At 35.3% G+C, this 18,639-nt stretch overlaps 1 long non-coding RNA gene across 1 annotated transcript in view; it reads right to left on the reverse strand.

Moving 5' to 3' along the window:
* The window catches only part of LOC138698859 (uncharacterized), a 32,197-nt gene extending 15,896 nt beyond the window's left edge, over nt 1-16,301 (reverse strand). The window contains exon 1 of the long non-coding RNA XR_011331965.1: nt 16,197-16,301. This is a non-coding gene — a long non-coding RNA (uncharacterized lncRNA). The remainder of the gene's footprint in view (nt 1-16,196) is intronic.
* Nucleotides 16,302-18,639: the final 2,338 nt, after the last annotated feature.

Below are 18,639 nucleotides of genomic sequence, written 5' to 3' on the forward strand. Positions count from 1 at the left end.
TGTCAATCAGGAGGCCCTTGCCCTTACGGGATCTAGCAGGTTAAATTGATTATTTATTATTATTTATTATAATATATTATTACTATTAATGAACAAAGTATAGCAAGAGTAGAAATAGTTGTAACTGTTGAGACACGTAACATTTTCAATAATTGTACTTTCCTTAAACTCGATTATCCGGCGTAATCAACAGCATTAACAAAGTGACGAGCTCTTATCTATTGATTATTATATACAATGTTTTGAAAAAGTGACAAGTTTGATATACTAAGAAGACTTATCAGCTGACCCTCTTAAGAGAATGAACACAATACAACTGATTAAATGCAGATAATTTGGAAAATCCTACGGCCTACGCTTGTATCTGAATGTAGTACTACTACGATCGATAACATTTTTACCAAGGTTGCGGCAAAGGACACTTGCTGTGTCATTGACAATAAATTTTCTGATCATCGTACTGTTCTATATGAATTTTATTATAACGATATATTTATTGATAATTTTGCATATCCCAAAAGAATTTTTAATTGAACCAATTGTGAGAAATTTCTAAATATGGTGGCTGGTCAGGATTGGATTGATGTCTTTCAATTCTTACATTTTTCTGATAAAATTTTAGTTACTTTTATAACGTATTGATGTTTTCCTGTTAAATCCTCTGAATCCTCCAGATACTGCAGACGGAATAGATTCAAATTGCCAAATAGATGCAGTGACTGTTGACTTTTCACGCGCATTCGATGTAGTCCCACACGATATATTGTTGGTTAAACTACAATCAACGGCGATTGATTTCATAGTACTCCAGTGGATCAATAAATTTTTAATTTGTCGCACTCAAAAGAGTACGGGTGGGGGAGAAATTATCGAACCCAACAGAAATTACTTCCAGAGTCCCACAGGGGAGTGTCTTGGGGCCTCTTCTATTCCTGACTTTTATAAATGATCTGCCAGTTAACGTCTTGTCTAGGGTTCGCTTATTCGCGGATGATTGTATCGTATACAGGCAAATAAAAAGTTATGATGAAAGATACTACTCTTCTGCAGAATGACCTCAATAGAATAAATGATTGGGCAATAGACAACAAAATGAAAATAAATTCTCTAAAGAGCAAAGGCATGAGCTTCGCAGGAAAAAGAAATAAAATAATCGCATCGTATATGTTAGGAGGTGAAACCACTCCGGAAGTTAAATGTAAATACCTAGGAATAACATTTAGCAGCGATCTCGGTTGGAGGAATCACGTTACTGACACAGCGGGAAAGGCATGGAGAACGTTACACTTCGTGATGAGGATACTAAGACAAGGCTCTGATAAATGCAAAGAGATTGCATATAAATCACTAGTTCGTCCAGTAATGGAATATGGTGCTGCATGTTGGGATCCTTACAGATTAGAACATAGTAAGACACTGGAAAATATAAAAAAACGGGCTCTCAATTATTGTCGTAATAATTCACCATTAAAATGGGACACTCTCACGGAAAGGAGAACGCGAATTCGATTATTCGCAATGTTCAAAGCCTACAGAGGTGAGCCTGCCTGGAGAGAAATAAAAAATAGATTTCAGCAGCCAAATTACTCTTCAAGGAACAACCACTCATATAAATTGAGGGAAAGAAGACAGAGAACGGACACTGGAAAGTTTTCTTTTCTCAATCGTACTATCAGGGACTGGAATGCTTTACCTGCAGACTTAATAAAGGTTTACCAATAACCAAAAATGTATTTAAAAATAGGCTTAAGGACTTTACTAATAGACGGTAAAGGATGTAATTGATGATTTGTTATTGAATTGTCGTATCAGTGAAGAAATGTGTTGTGTCAATGAAGTGTGTTGTGTAAGTGAAGTGTGTCCCTGTCAGTGAAGCTTTATAGTTTATAATGACAGTGCAAAGTATTTGAACAGTGAAATGTTTTTGAAGTGTTAGTGAAATCAGGATATAATCAGTGAAATGTGTCGTAGTTCCAGTGCAGTAAGTGAGTTGTCGGCGAAACGAGTGTGGTGCTGAAAGGTACTTGTGCAGGTATAAACATATCATATGCGTGGTTTTTTGTTCGAACTTAGGATTAAGGTACAAATTAGATTTATTTTAAATGTTATTTTAAGTGATCGTTCTTCATTTAATTTAGGATATTCCCTGTCTTTAATATTATTATTAATTATTATTAGTATTATTATTAATTTATTATTAATTATATTTTTATTAATTGTATTTATTATTAATTGTCATTATTGAGTGTAATTAGCTACCACTGCCACCGGGTATATACCCATTTGGAGTATGAATAAATACACACATACACATACTGGTGTAGTAACGAAGTAAAACACTGAAGCATGTAGCTTAAGAATTTATTTCTTCTATCTAAAGTTTATCCGGAATTTGATACTGTTTATTAAGGTACTAAATGTAATCATAGAATATTGGTCAATAACACCAAACAAGGACGAAATATGTAGAAGAGCTATACGAGACAGAGAATTGTCCAGATGACTTGGCTAAAGAAGACAAGCAGCCGTATTAGAAGACGAAAAAAGATTTTGTATTTTAAGGGAAGAAGTTGAACTAGTACTTTAGGAAATGAAGAATGAGAAAGCAACAGGAGTTGATGGAAGCCCCATTGAATTAGTGAAATGCTTGGGTGAAGACCAGAAGGAAATTCTATCATCATGTAAAGAAATATATGAGCAAGGCGACTGGCCCGAAGATTTCACGGAGAAAGTGTTACTTCCAATACCGAAGAAAAATAATGCCAAGATACTTAACAATTTCAGGACTATCAGCCTCGTATCACACTCGGCGAAGATTCTTCTCCGAATACTGAATCGACGTTTATACTGTATTCTAAGATGGAAGAACAGTTGGAAGAAGTGCAGTTTGGCTTCAGGAAGGGAAAAGGTATAGAGATGTAATTGAACTGCTACGAACAATCGTCGAAAGATACCTAGATAAGAATAAAGAAGTGTATGTGGTATTTGTGGAACTAGAAAAGGCGTTTGACAGAGTGGATTGGAATAACCTTATGGGGATCCTGAAGAAAATTGGCGTGGATTGGAAAGAGAGGAGGCTGTTCAGTAACCTTTTGTCTATATGAAACAACGAGTCAAAATAAGGATAGGAGAAGAAATGTCAGGAAGAATTGATATAAGAAGTACGACAAGGATACCCTTTATCACCTACCCTGTTCAACATCTACTTGGAGGATCTAGTGAACATGAGAGGAGTGATTTAATTGAATTGAATTTTTTTTTAATTTAACGGAGGGGGGCACTATGGCCCAGCACTGCGACCTTGTTCACATCTATTGCGCAAGCCCTGTGGTGACGCATTCCCAAACCCACACCGGCCGACTACACTAAGGTTCTTTGGTCCAGGTTTCGAGCAGGCAACCGCACTCGTCCCTAGGCCTACCTCCTCCATGCGTCGCTAGCCGGCGTTCGGAGAACGCTACGAAATGATAATGGAGAAATAGTGACGGAATGATGTAAATGCCTAATTTGAGGAAAAACGGGAGAACCTCGGGAAAACCCCAATTGCGACCTTGTCCGCCACAAGAGTCACTATGGATTTTTTCAATGAAAAAATCACAGACCTGACCGGGAATCGAACCTGGGCCGCCTGCGTGACAGTCTGAAGGTCTGACGATTCATCCACCGCAGAGGTTGGGAGGAGTGATAGTAGAAGGGAGAGGAATATAGTTTGTAAGATTTGCTGATGATCTGGCGTTGTTAGCAAAAGAGGAGATGATACTAAGGGATACACTACAGGAGCTAAATGACAGCTGTAAGCATTATGGAAAGAAGATAAATGCCAACAAGGCGAAGACCATGGTCATAGGAAGAAAAGTAAAAAAAGTAAACTTGCGAATTCTAAATGAGGCAAAAGAGCAAGTGGACAACTTCAAATACTTGGGATGTAACATGAGCTGCTGCTAAGAAGTCAAAAGGAGAATAGCAATGGCAAAGGAAGCTTTTAATAGAAAAAGTAGCATCTTCTTCGGACCTCTGGAGAAAGAACTAAGGAAGAGACTAGTGAAGTGTTTTGTGTGGAGTGTAGCATTTTATGGGGCAGAAACATGGACGTTACGACGCAGTGAAGGGAAGCGATTAGGCATTTGAAATGTGGATATGGAGAAGGATGGAGCGTGTGAAATGGATAGACAGAGTAAGAAACGAAGCTGTGTTGGAAAGAATGGATGAAGAAAGAATGATGCTGAAACTGATCAGGAAGAGGAAAATATTGGCTGGATCACTAGTTGAGAAGAAGCTACATTTTGAAGTATTCGCTGGAAGGAATGGTGAACGGGAGAAGAGTTCATGGCAGAAGATATCAGATGATAGACTACATTAAGGTGTAAAATTGAAATCTGTAGTTATACTGTTACTATTATTTATATATAAGGGATTAATATTACTAACAACAATAGTTGCGTACCCATTAATTATTTTTTTATATTTTTATGGATCATATGAGGAGACAAAGAGAAGGGCATAAAATAGGAACGACTGGAGAATGCTGGTTTTGCAGTGAAAGACCTGCCCGTGGGCAGAACACTATGAATGAATGAATGAATGAATGAATGAATGAATGAACACCAAACGTAATTTCTATAGTACTAGGCCTATGTTGGATAATGCAGTGAATAAAGGTAATTTGGCTTGGAAAATAATTAATAAGTAAGAAATCGTCATAGTATATATGAATATATTACTTTGAAAAATCTAAAAAAATATTTGATAATTTAAAAAATTTTTCAAAGAATCTCCAGCAGATTTTATTTCTCAATTGAATGGTTCTAATTTCGTAGTCAATGTTAGTAATTTTAAGTCTACTGACAAATCCATGTGTTTGAGTGAATTCTCTGAGTCCGATTCATAAAATTATATAAACTAAATTTAAACGTAAATTTTCATCTGGTCTAGATGATTTTTTGTCCATGTTAATTATTACAAGTAGTGAGCGTACATTAAACCACTTACATATCTTACTAACATGTCTTTCTATTCAGGCATTTTTCCAACTGAATTAAAACTGAATAAAGTTATTCCAATCTTTAAACAATCTGATAAACTGAAAGTGGAAAATTATAGATACACTGCAATTGGTAATACTATTTCTAAGGTTTTAGGATATTACATGTTTGACAGACTGCTCAAGTACCTGGATAGGCTTAATATCTTAATCAATAATCAACATGGTTTCAGATCCTCAAAGCCACTAATACTGCGATTTATAGTGTATTCAATGAAATTTTTCCTGCTCTTGATAATGGTAAGCCTCCTGTTGGAATTTTTTGTGATCTTAGCAGAGCTTTTGACTGTGTGAATCATAACCTTCTTCTTACTAAGCTTGAAAGAAATGGTATTCTTGAGTAGTGGTAAAATGGTTTGCCTCTTATCTTGGAAACAGATATCAATACGTGAAAATATTACGCAAGGATTATAAAATAAATAACTTTATTAATAAATATAGATCCAAGAATGTACATATTGATATGGGCGATCCTTATGGCTCCGTTGTGGGCCCTGTATTGTTTCTTTTATATGTTAACGTTGTATCCATTTACTTAAGAAATTACTTTATGTGTGTGTATGACGATGGTATTTCTGTTTTGTTAAATATGGAAATGAACAGGACTTAGAGACAACCTGTTGTGAACTGTTAAAATATCTCAAAAATGGTTCGATAATCTGCTTTTCTTGAGTGTTAATAAAACGGGATGTATTCACTTTCACAATTCTGAAAAGAAAAATTTGAAGGACATTACTGTAATATTTCTATTCAAGATCAATATTTATGTAAATGGGAAACTATACTAAATTTCTGAGTGTTACATTTGATGATCATTTGTCTTAGAAAGCCCATTGTACAAGTTTAATTTCTAAACTTAACAGTATTTGTTATCAAATCCGATTTTGAGGATTACAATTAATCATGATGTATTAATGTTTTTATTTTTATTCTGCACAAGTTCAGTCAAGGCTTTCATATGACATTTATTTTTGGGGATCTGGAACCATGTTGAATGAAATTTTTATAGCTCAGAAGCGTATTATCAAGTGCATAGCGAGTGTTGATAGTAGAACCTCTTGTAGGGTATATTTTTTACATTGTAACATTCTCACTGTTTATGGTATATATATATATATATATATATATATATATATATATATATATATATATATATTTTCAATATATTGCAATTAATTTATTCAAATCTTTCTGGTTTTCAACAAAATAGTGAGTTTCATACTTATGATGCAATAAAAATAGTTTAAGCATTCCGGTACACCACCTACAAATATTAGCAGAACTGATATAGTTTTTGATATTACAATTTACAATAGCTTGCCTGAAGATTTTAAATATAAAAATCATACTTACTCTTAAATTCAGGAAATATATAAAAAAGAAATTGATACAATTGTGTCCCTACAGTCTAGAGGACGCACGTGTGGCCCTTTAAACTATTGCCTAATGTATTTTATATTGTAATTTTAATGTATTTAAAAGTATTTTATTAACAATCGTATGCATATTTATGCCTCTGACAATAAAGTTTATCTGTCTGTCTGTCTGTCTGTCCATCCGACCGCCCGCCCATCCATACATCCATCCATCTCTATCTATCTATATCGGTATATCTCTATCTCTATATCTACATCTCTACATCTCTATATCTCTATATCTCTACATCTCTACATCTACATCTCTACATCTCTATCTCTATATCTACATCTCTACAGCTACATCTCTATATCTCTACATCTTACATCCACATCTCTAAATCTCTATATCTCTACATCTATACATTTCTACAGAGCGTTCGCCTACGGGTGGGGCCAGGAAAGCGGCCTGCCTGCGGTGTCGCTTGCGGGAACCGTCTATCCGTAAGCTTCCGCTTTCTATACTATACTCTGTAGGGTTTTAATTTTAAAAGTTTAGCAGCAGTAAAGACTGATGTTTTTGAAACACTAACTTCCTGTGAAACAAGTCTTATGGCCGTGTGCACCATTCTCGATCATCTAGCCCGTTTATCAGCAATCACGAAAACATGGTTAATTCTTGACAATGATCAAGTTACAGATGCGGTGCACCGACATTTTCCCTCGATCAACTCAGTACCGTCAGCTGACGGTACGCTCGCTTGAGAAGAATCATCTGAGCGCTAGGTTACCGCGTATAAAACAGCGAACGAACGCACTCTGTCAATTATCGCTTCGTTTTTGTTTGTCGGACTGTTTCAAACATCCGCGCAGATTTCAAATAACAAGTTTCAATAATCATGGAAGAAAAAAAGAAAAGAGCACCGAACTTCTCACAGTTCGAAGTGGGAATTCTTTTAGAACTCGTCAGCAATTCTGCATCCATATTAGAGAATAAAAGTACTGACGAAAGTTCTCTAAGAGAAAAGCAGGCTACCTGATCGGATTTAACCTCACAATTCAACATGAGTTATACGTGTTTACATAATTCCATATAATTTGTAGCGTAATTTATACAGAGGTTATTTCATATTATTGATAATAATTGGGAAAATTTCAGTATACGGATACCTCACTCACAATTATCTTGAAATAGGCTACTAAAAAGAGCAGATTTGTATGTATTTGTCGAATGCTCATCATCTTGCTTACGAAAAGACACATTTCAGTGCCAATAATTTATCTGGGAAAATTTCAGTATACGGATACCTCGTTAACAATTACTTAAAAAAAAAAAAAAAGCAATTCGTCTGTGTATGTCGAATACGCATCATCATGCATACGAAAACGAAGTTTTTAGTGCCAATTTATTTTGTATGCACAAGGTGGAATTTTGGAGTAAGAGAGAAAGAAAAGTATCCTTGTTCTGAAATTTATCCATTTATTTTGTGTTCACAAGGTTGGAATTTTGGAGTAAGAGGGGAGGAAGGTATCCGTGTAATTTCTCTTAATTCAAGCGTAAATAGCCTAATTGTCCAAAACGTCATGTAGTTCCTAACAGTTTCAAACGGCAAATCTATAGCTAATAAGTGATAATCTCGCATTCTACAAAATGGTAATTTAGTTTTACTATATTATTACCGGCATAGAATAACTACTTTATTATTATGTTAACAAGATTGGACTGTTAGGCCTAAATAATATTTTGTCCCGATCTTCCAAAGCAGAAACATATATAAAACATTAGTCTATTTTGAGAAAAAAAAAACATTTTTATTATTCTTCTATAAACTTACTCTTTCTACAGTAACACCAATTCTGTTATTTCCGCAGAGATTTGCGTGTTCAAGATATATCATTTCATCTTCAATTCCATCAAGTACGTCAAATCGTGCCGCCATTTTTGTTTTCTCGACTTGACCATGTTCAATTCTAGATAATCGGTCCCACACCCGTGATCAAATTTGATCATCATCAACTCGCTTGTTAACTTTGATCGAGATTGATACTCCGCAAATTGGCGTTGAAGATGGTCAAGTGCCGACTTAACCAAGTCAAATTTTAATCGAGAATGGTGCACACCACGGGCATTAGAGATTTATTAGGAGAGCGTGTAAATGATGCACTGATTTCATCAATTGTTTTTCTCCCGTCAATATTCTTTGTTTTCGCTTAGGAATTGTAGCATTTATCGACCCTATTGTCCTTAATTTGTTAACAAGACGTCTAACAGTTTCTCTACCCTGAATTGGAGCACCCGGATATTTCACTTCAAATTGCCTACGCCTATATGACTCTTGTTTTCACATATGCATCATACATAAAACTCTCTGTCCAAGCGTGAATTTTGCGTTTTGCATTGTTAACAAATTTTACACACACGCTGAATATATTTAAGCAACTGTGTCAAGAAACTGCACTGTACGTGTTAAATACTGCAACATCTGGCTCACAACTGATAACATGTCGACCTTGATGTCCTTGATTGTCGAGCGTGTCTCAACAACTGCGCGAAAAAAAACGGCGTATCAGTACATGCCGCTTTCCTGGCCTCACCCGTAGGCGAACGCTCTGTATATCTACATCTCTATATCTACATCTCTATATCTGTCCACACCTGTGGCGTAACGGTTAGCGCGTCTGGCCGCGAAACCAGGTGGCCCGGGTTCGATTCCCGGTCGGGACAAGTTACCCGGTTGAGGTTTTTTCCGGGGTTTTCCCTCAAAGACACCAAATACGTTTTCTAAAAAGAATTGTTACCATAACAGATATTATATTCTGTAGGACCAAAAATTAATCTTTACGTATGATCTTTAAGTATATAATAATAATAATAATAATAATAGTAATAATTTATTTAATACTTTACACTTGAGCTACATTAGGCATTGCAGCCCGAAAGAGCAGAAGCTCGTGCTCGGGCGTAGTTCAGATCAGTTATACAAAATATATCACAAAATTAAGAGAGTTCATTGAGCACAATAACATTAATAAGTGGTAAAATAATACAGCATGTAATAATAGGGTCTATATACAAATAGAAAATACACAGGTACATAAATATTAGAGTTTCAATTTTTAACTCAATTAGCTTAAAAAATTAAATAATTAATCTGATTTGTTTCTTAAATCTATGTGAGTTAAGTGTACTTAGCTCAGGGTAAGCTCTAATTAATTCATTATATATTTTGGGTCCGAAACTTCTGGTGTGTTTTAATCCGGCAGTTGTGTGGCATTTCGGAATATTTAGAAAGAAACTGTAAATTTGTCTGGTATGGTATTCGTGACGATCAAATTTAAATTTATTGTGGTTTTTATGGAAGTAAATCAGCAATGTTTGTTTATAAATTTGTTCTAGGTTTGATACACCAAATTCCTGAAAAATTAATTTTGTTGGGTAATCAAAAGGTTTATATAGACAAATTTTTATAATTCTTTTTTGGAGCAAATTTAAAGGATGGAGAGTCGAAAACAATATAAAAACAAGTTCTAATAATCATAATTAATATTAATGAGAAAAATAAAGAAAGTGATAACAATAATAATAAGTTATTTATTTAACACTAACTGTGTATAGCTTTGCGGCAAATTTCACGGATTCATTTATGTGCTTCAGTTTTTATATGGTGCGGAGTAGGCTTATATACTGAATTTCTACAATAAATACTGAGTGTTCAAAAGTCACTCATATTTTCTGCTACAGCTAAATGGAAATGTTTTTTTTTTTTTTCGAAAAACGCTCCGACACATCAAACAATATAAAAAATAAACAGTTTTTCACAGAAACAAAGCATTCTTGATATCATTGTTGTGCGGATAATAACGCCATCGGAAACATTTTTAAATTACACTCCGTATTTTTCTGTATAACATCTGAAAGATGTTATTATTGTTCAATGTTACACAAGATATCAGTTGTTTTTAAAACAAACATTGCTATGGTAACAAAATAAGTAGTTGGATTTCCTGATGGTATGGAAGCAGTTTATTCGTAGAAATTAACAGAAAGTAACGACGTTATTGAGTGAAAGTGAGAGAATTGAGATTTTAATGATGATTGGATAAGGTGAAAAAGAAACGTATACAAGATGAAGTATGTGCACTTTTCAATTAAACACACCCAGGTCGACCTCCTAATTATCAATCTACTGTGAGTAGAATACAAAACAAATTGCATGAAGAGGGACATAACGTAAGAGATGTCTAAAGCTCTGATAGATCATCACCAACTACTGAAGAATTGGAGGTAGACATTTTGATAACAGTCAAAGATAATCCACATTATTCACTTACTGAATTACTATCTACATTTGATGTATCGACAACAACCATCTGGAGACTGCTGTGTCGTAATACCATCTTCATAAAGTGCAGCCCTTGCAGGAGCTAATGGAAGATGACGGAGACAGAGTAAAAGAATTTTGCAATTGAATGTATATAAATATCCTTGACCTCTGTTTCTCTCTCAAATTGTGAGTCTAAGTTACGGATGAACCGGTAATATACTGTATAACTCTTTTACGAATACTAATTTTCAGTTTTTTCAAAGCAGAATGGATGGCAAAACCTTTTCAACAATATAATTGCAGGTATTTCCCATATTTTTTCTGCGCTTAATTTTCTCCCTAGTGTCATTTATATTTGTTACTCTTGTTCCAAGATATTTCAGTTTTTTAATCTTGCCATGAACGTACAGGATTGTTATTTATTTGTTTTCTTAATTGTGTATTTATTTATTCATTTCTTCATTTATTTATTTATTTATTTATTTATTTATTTATTTATTTATTTATTTTTCTCTAACAGGGAAAACCCCAATTACAATAAACGGTACAAATAGTAGCTTATATCATAAAAAATTTGTTCGTGAACGGGGAAAGTAAATGAAAACACCGGTTAAATTCTGTTCGATTAAAATCGGTTTTGAAATCAGTCATGTGGAAAACAGAAGAAAATTCCTGCCCAGGATGAGATTCATCAGTAAAATAGACTAGAATTTATCTCGTAGAAAGTAAATAGGCCTAATTACTGTATTATTCTCTTTTGCTGCCATAAATGTTATAAGTATGTAAGGTGAACATTTTCACAAAGTCAGAACTTGTGACGATAATGTAGTGTACCTTCATTTCATACCTCAGGAGGATAGATAGGCAGACTGACTGACTGACTGACGTAGAGAGACAGCTATAGATATAGATATGTAGATAGATATATAGAGACAGAGATGTAGATATATATAGAGATAGAGATGTAGATATAGAGATGTAGATGTAGAGATGTATATATAGAGATGTAGAGATAGAGATGTTGAGATGTAGATGTAGAGATATAGAGGTATAGCTGGAGAGATGTAGATGTAGAGATATAGAGATGTAGATGTAGAGATATAGATGGAGAGATGTAGTTGTAGAGATATAGAGTTGGAGATATAGATGCAGAGATGTAGAGATATAGAGATATATAGATGTAGATGTAGAAATGTAGAGGTATAGATGGGTATAGATGGAGAAATATAGATGTAGGGATGTACAGTTTCCCTGGAAAAGGATGAGACGATTGAATATTCCTAAGTCTCAGATTTAAGACACTGCGCATGATCGGAGACCAGAGCACCGATACACAAGATAACGAATATTGAGTTACTTAAATTCAGGCTATTTGGTTTGTTACTAGCATCGTTCCGAAATTCAATTAAAAAACTGCAAAAAATATGATAATATTACGTAAATAAAAGATAAATATATACATAAATCGTGTAGTTAAATCGACAATGGACCTTCATGACTAGATCGACACTCCGCACAGAAAGGAAAGCTTTCATGTCGTTTCAATAGCTCAGACGGTAAGACTTCTGCGTGTTGTGTAGAAGAGTGCGAGTTCGATTCTTAGTCTACACAACAATTTTTTTTTGTCTAAATAACGTTGAAATAGCTAAGTCAAGTTGAAATATAGTTTTACAAAGTCCTGAGATTAAGTGTTAATGATCGCAAACAATACAAAATTACAAGTTATAATATTATAAACGTTAATCTAATGAATGCATTTATACACACACATATATACAATGTAAATACATATATATTAAAAACTAACAATTAAAATGAAATTTAAAAAATATATAATAATAGACAAACTTTTACAAAGGTTTAGAGTCCTTAGGCTATGTCATTTGTTGAGTAATTATTACAATAATTTATTAATAGCTTTCCCATATGTCTAAGAAATGCACTCGCAAAAAACAATTTTTGTTAAAAGTATGGCTTTGGATTATTTCATTCTCACCCCTGCAGTTAATTTTAACTATTTTATCTACGTGTTTGCATTCAATTTTATTCATGTTATGATTGAATGTATAAGCACTGTTGCAGTTATTGACTAATTACATATATTAATAATAATTATTAAATACATCTGTTAAGTAACCAATTGCAGTATCTTTTGCAAAATCTTGAATGTTTAAGTTGTCAATAATATTTCTGTACTATATACTATAATACGTTAAAAGAATTTGCAATAGATTTGGGATCCTCTACTTTATAATCATTGGTTTTAATGAAAAAATATTTTCTTTCTTAGGATATCTACAAGTTTAAATTTAATAATATTACGAATAGGTTTAATTGCATTATCTGAATTTTGTACTTTTCTACTCAAATATATTCTATTTCCCTCTTTCATAATTTTTGATAAATTACTCTGTACTTCTTGCAGTATTTAAGAACATGAAGATCATTACATTGCAACTCATTACATATAGATTCTTCTTTTTAATACATGAGATTTTGAAGTCCCTGCGTTATCTACATGTTTTAACTTTTGAATTTTTTCACAACATTGAGTGGAGAACATCCACTGAAGTGATTATGAAATTAAGTGAAAAATTCAATATATTTACTCTTAATATCAGTAGTACCAGTATCAAATATGTTTTTCCAAGATTCATATTGTAGACATAAATGTAAATAATCACTAGATACAGCAATTACGATCCTTTCTTAGTTTTTAAATTAATATTTTGAAATTGTTCAGTGACATTGGAAACACATAGGATTTGTTTATCATGGTCAGACAAGCCATTGATTATAGGTTCTGTCAAATAGGAATTCAGTCTAATTCTGTGTACAAAACGTTTATCAATGGTTGTGTTACTTCAGCTTGTATGCTATGGGAAAATGACCCTACGAATAAGGTTTCCAGTTTCAAGGAGTGAATTTAATTTACTTTTACGGAAAAGTTCCGAGAGATAATCTATGTTTATGTCACTACAGATCACAAATTCCATATGAGATTTCTAAAGTCTTTTCTTTACAAATTCAATGTTGGCTATAAATATTAATAAATAATGTAAGAAATATGAATGATTGTAGTTATAAGTCTGATTTACATTATAAAAAGCAAGAAGTTACATTCCTCGGCAAGATTCGAACTTTCGATGTTTGGTTTTGTCGTCCAACGCACAACCACGGACCTATTCAATGCTTATGTTAATAACATACAATTTAGCTGTAGCAATGTGGTGTCATAACTTGGGGTTTGTTTATTTAATGTAATTAGATTTAATTTGATTAGTTTCGCAACAATTGGACTTCCTGTTATATCCTGTTATTTAGATATTTAATTTAGGGTTGATTTATTAACTCTTACTATGCAAGATGCCTCTTATTTCAATAATTCTATATCATGTTAAATAGTCATTGTCTACACTAAAGTATTATCGTCATCTCTCATTTCTCATCGTAATGGCGAACCGACGTGACATGAGAAAGCGAGTTATAGCTCTAGTTGAGGCTGGATATGGGGCTAGATCTGCTGGCCGTGTGGTCGGTGTTCCTGGAAGTACAGCCGCGAGATGGGTTCATCGTTACCAAAATTTTGGGGAGGTCGAAAATCGCCCTATTCCTGGGCGTCCGCGGATTTCTTCATTGGAAGAGGATGCTCTTTTATTCGAGACAGTTCGACAGGACCCCTTTCTGACTGCTAACGAAATAAGAGCAGCATCTAACTTTCCCGGCTCTTCACAGACTGTGATCAGCAGGTTGAGGAACCGCGGTATTAGGAGCCGGAGGGCTGCGCAAATGGAAATATTGGGGGAAGCACAAGCTGTCGACCGTCTTGCCTTCGCTACCAATCGAGTGGATTTCGATTGGAGAAATGTAATTTTCTCCGACGAAATAACCATCTCGAGTGATTACGAAGGTCCTGTCCGTGTCTATCGTGAGGATGGTCTCCGACATGATCAGCGCTATGTGCACCAACGTGAAAGATCGGGGCGCTTTAGCATATCGTGTTGGGGGTGGATGTCTTACGCTGGACCTGGCGTTATAGAACGCATCGATGGCCGGTTTAATGAGGAAACTTACGAGCACATTCTGGAAAATATATTCCTTCCCTCTGCCCGAGAACGTTTTCCCGAAGGAACATTGCTGTTCCAGCAGGATAACCATCCCGTGCACTATGCTGCAAGCATTCAAAGATGGTTTCAAAGGAGACCCGAGATCGAAATCATTAATTGGCCTCCGAAGTCACCTGATTTGAATGTCATCGAAAATTTATGGGCGGAATTGAAAAAGAGAAGGATAGCCACCTATGCCCACCGACGCCCTTGAAATCGAGACGAATTGTGGGATCAAGTTGTTGACACCTGGGAAGATCTCGCCGGGGATCAGAACTTATTCCACAATCTCGTGACATCCATGCCGGATCGACTTAGAGCTGTAATAGAAGCTGATGGCATGTGGACAAGATTTTAAGTTAACAGGTCTCTTTTTTTTTTCTTATGATTTTTGTTTGAGGAAGAATACTTTTAACTTCCAAGTAAGATTTATTTTTTTGACGAGGTTCAGCCCACTTGTAAGACCCAGAAATTGGGCATAAATTATTCCATATTTTTCGACAAATTAGACAGTCGAGGAACTCTGAACAAATTAATTACACCTCAATAAAAAAAAAAAGTTTTACCTGGGATCGAACACGAGACGTTTCGGTTATACATGGAACCGGCACGCTACTATATGAGCTACCGAGACGAGACAGTGATAGCAGCAGTCCAGAATGTAGATCCCTTATCAGGCATTTGCCATTCGGTACAGTGAAGCAATGATATTTTGGGACTCGAGCTATGTTGTGAAATCCTGGCCTTAAATGGCAGTCTTCTTCGTGATCCTTATTCTGGTCCTTGTCCTTGTTGTGGTCCTTGTAACAATTCTTGTATTATCTGTCATGTTATGTATCCCTACGTCGATATCGAGTGAACCGCGCTGTAGAACTTTAACTTCCGACGACCAAGAATCGTCTCATTCTTTTTCAGGGTAACTGTACATGTAGAGATGCATATATAGAGTTGTATATATAGAGATGTAGATGTAGAGATGTAGAGATATAGATGTGGAGATGGAGATTTAAATATAGAGAATTTTTATTTATTTTAGTAGATTATTTTACGACGCTTTATCAACATCTTAGGTTATTTACCCAGCATTTGCTCATATTGGGTTACACTACACAAACACACCCCCACAGGAATCAAAACAAAAGGCGACAAGACCAGCAACAACCAGTTCTGATGATGGCCAATAGCAGGCCGAGCTTTGTTAACAAGGTAGCATAAAATGTAATACGTGAAAGACATATAATACGTTTTCCGAAGTGATATAGTGTTAAAAGTTGTGTAATCAAGATGTCTAATTGTTTTTATATGACTCTGAACTTTAACACATATTGATATAACATTTAAACGTAACTTAGTAAACATAGTAACTTACGAAATCTATTTGTTCCTGAAGTAATTCAACTCCTCCCATCAAATAATATAATGTGCACTCTTTGGCGGTATCAAAAGCTACACCGCGGTCAGTAAACCACTGTTGCCTATCACTGTTCACGGAGTTACGTGTTGGAGGTCTGTTATCTTATTTATTATGATAAGGAGTATTATGTGTAACTACTCATACAATGCTCGCTTTTGAGAATCGTGGGATTAACTGTGTGGTCAACCATTTAGACAATTTTTATTATTCATTACGTTATGATAATCGTCACATTTTGTTTTGGCTTGGTATACCAAAACTGCCCTCGAAATAAATCCCATATCACCACCTGCATGTACGACAATCATTCTCTGCTCCGCACTGCTATTACTCCTTAATTAGTGCACATACCAGACTCATTCACATCTTGCCAACATTTGTAGAAGGTAGAATGCGTATGAAACCACTTTTCGTCGATGTAGAGAACTGACTTCTGTTCACTTTTATCATTCTTACTCATGAAACGAAGGTATGCATCAAGTTCAGCCGCAATATCTCTGTGACGTTTGTTTTTACACTTTCTGAATTTCAATCCTATAGCTTTAAGAAATCTTCTCAGTTTTGCCACCACTACCTTTGAACCCTGCCTAGTTCTGACACAATTTATGTAATTTTCGTAATGTCGGTATGTACTTTTTTACGATTACAATAATATTTCTGAATATGACGTCTAATAAATAATAGTAATAATGCATTTATTCGTATCGTTAACGTCAATTTTATTTGCAGGAGCTAGTCGACATTTCTAGGGAGTTTTAATATTAGACTCTTGTTTTTCACTTAGCTTAACTTCTTTCCGTATCTTAGAAACAGTGGCTTTATTTATGCTAGGTAATGCATCAGCATGTTCCGTTGCGTTGGATATAGTTACGGTATACCAGTTTCTTTCTCATATTTGTCTAGCTTCACTATGAATTACCTTTCCTGAATTCGACATAATGTTTTGCTCCACTATTGACTGGAACTGAGGATACTTGTGGACGAAGCATGAAGTATACATTGTAGCCTAGTTCCCGAGTTCACAGGTACGTTTTTTCCGCAGTGTCTACTAGTAGTATGTATAAGCCAATGTTTACGAGGAATGAATAAGGGTCTGTGTGTGTACGTATATATCTACATATATTTGTGTATTTACCTAAACAGAAGGTTCATTAAGAAACAAACATAAACTATATAAGTTACAGGTTTCCAGTAGAACGTACTGAAAGAATTAATTATGGTAATTAAAACTAAACATATAACCTAGGCCTACACATATAACAGTCATTGAAATTCTCATATCTCACATGCGAATCACAGTTGGATTTATCTCTTCCAGTGAAATTAACTTTCAATGAACATAAGAATTATTTTTACTAAAAAATTTTGTAGTATAAAATATAGTAATCCACCGTTAACACAATATCTACTGAGATATTGAAGATTATATAAAAGTAAGTACGAGTATAATTATGCACGTAATTTTTTTGAGTATTTAAGACGATTAAAAAATATTACCACTATGACGGCCACCAAGCACTCAACTATGCGAGGAGCAAGGGTCGCATTCCCAGACATACGTGGTACAGTCATTAAGTTCTGACACTGACGCCTGAAGGGTAGGCACCCACAAGAATCTGGATGTCTCAGAAGATGCCGCGTGATACGGCTTACACTTAAACAGATCGACATCCTCCCTCAATATAGTCGCCGTTGGCCGCTATGCACGTCTGCCAACGTTGGTGTAGCTGCTGGAAGCACCGCTGAAAGATGTTGGCAGGAAGATGCCGCACGGCTTCTCTTGTGGCAGTCATGACCTTTTCGGCCGCATAAAAATTACGCCCTCGTAGGATTGATTTCATGAGGGGAAAGAGAAAAAAAATCGCATGGTGCGAGATCAGGTGAGTACGGAGGGTGTGGCAAAACAGCGACCTGTTGCCTTGCAAGTTCCTCTTGGACAAGGATGGAGCGATGTGCTGGGGCGTTGTCGTGTAGCAACAGCCAATTCTTCCTATGCCAAAGCTCAGGACGCTTACGACGAATTGAATTGCTTAAACGGCCAAGAATCTCTTTGTAGAGGATCTTGTCTACAGTTGCACCTTGTGGGATGAATTCTATGTGAACAATTCCATTTAAATAAAAAAAACTGTTAAAGCATCACCTTGCCTTTTGACCTGTCTTGTTGCGGATTTTTCTGTCGTGGAAATAATGGCGTTTTCCAGGTGGCGGATTGTCGCTTCAGTTGCGGATCGTAAAGGAAACACCATGTTTCGTCTCCAGTTATGATCGGTTATAGCAGTTTCGCCTAATTTCTGACAGAACTTGACGTTTGCCCGTTGCTCAAACTGCAACATACTCGAGTTCCGACGCGCGCATTCAAATCACCGTGACAACAAAGACCGTAGTTCTGCTTACAGTG

The sequence above is a fragment of the Periplaneta americana genome, chromosome 4, assembly GCF_040183065.1.
Source record: "Periplaneta americana isolate PAMFEO1 chromosome 4, P.americana_PAMFEO1_priV1, whole genome shotgun sequence".
NCBI classification, from domain to species: Eukaryota; Metazoa; Arthropoda; class Insecta; order Blattodea; family Blattidae; genus Periplaneta; species Periplaneta americana.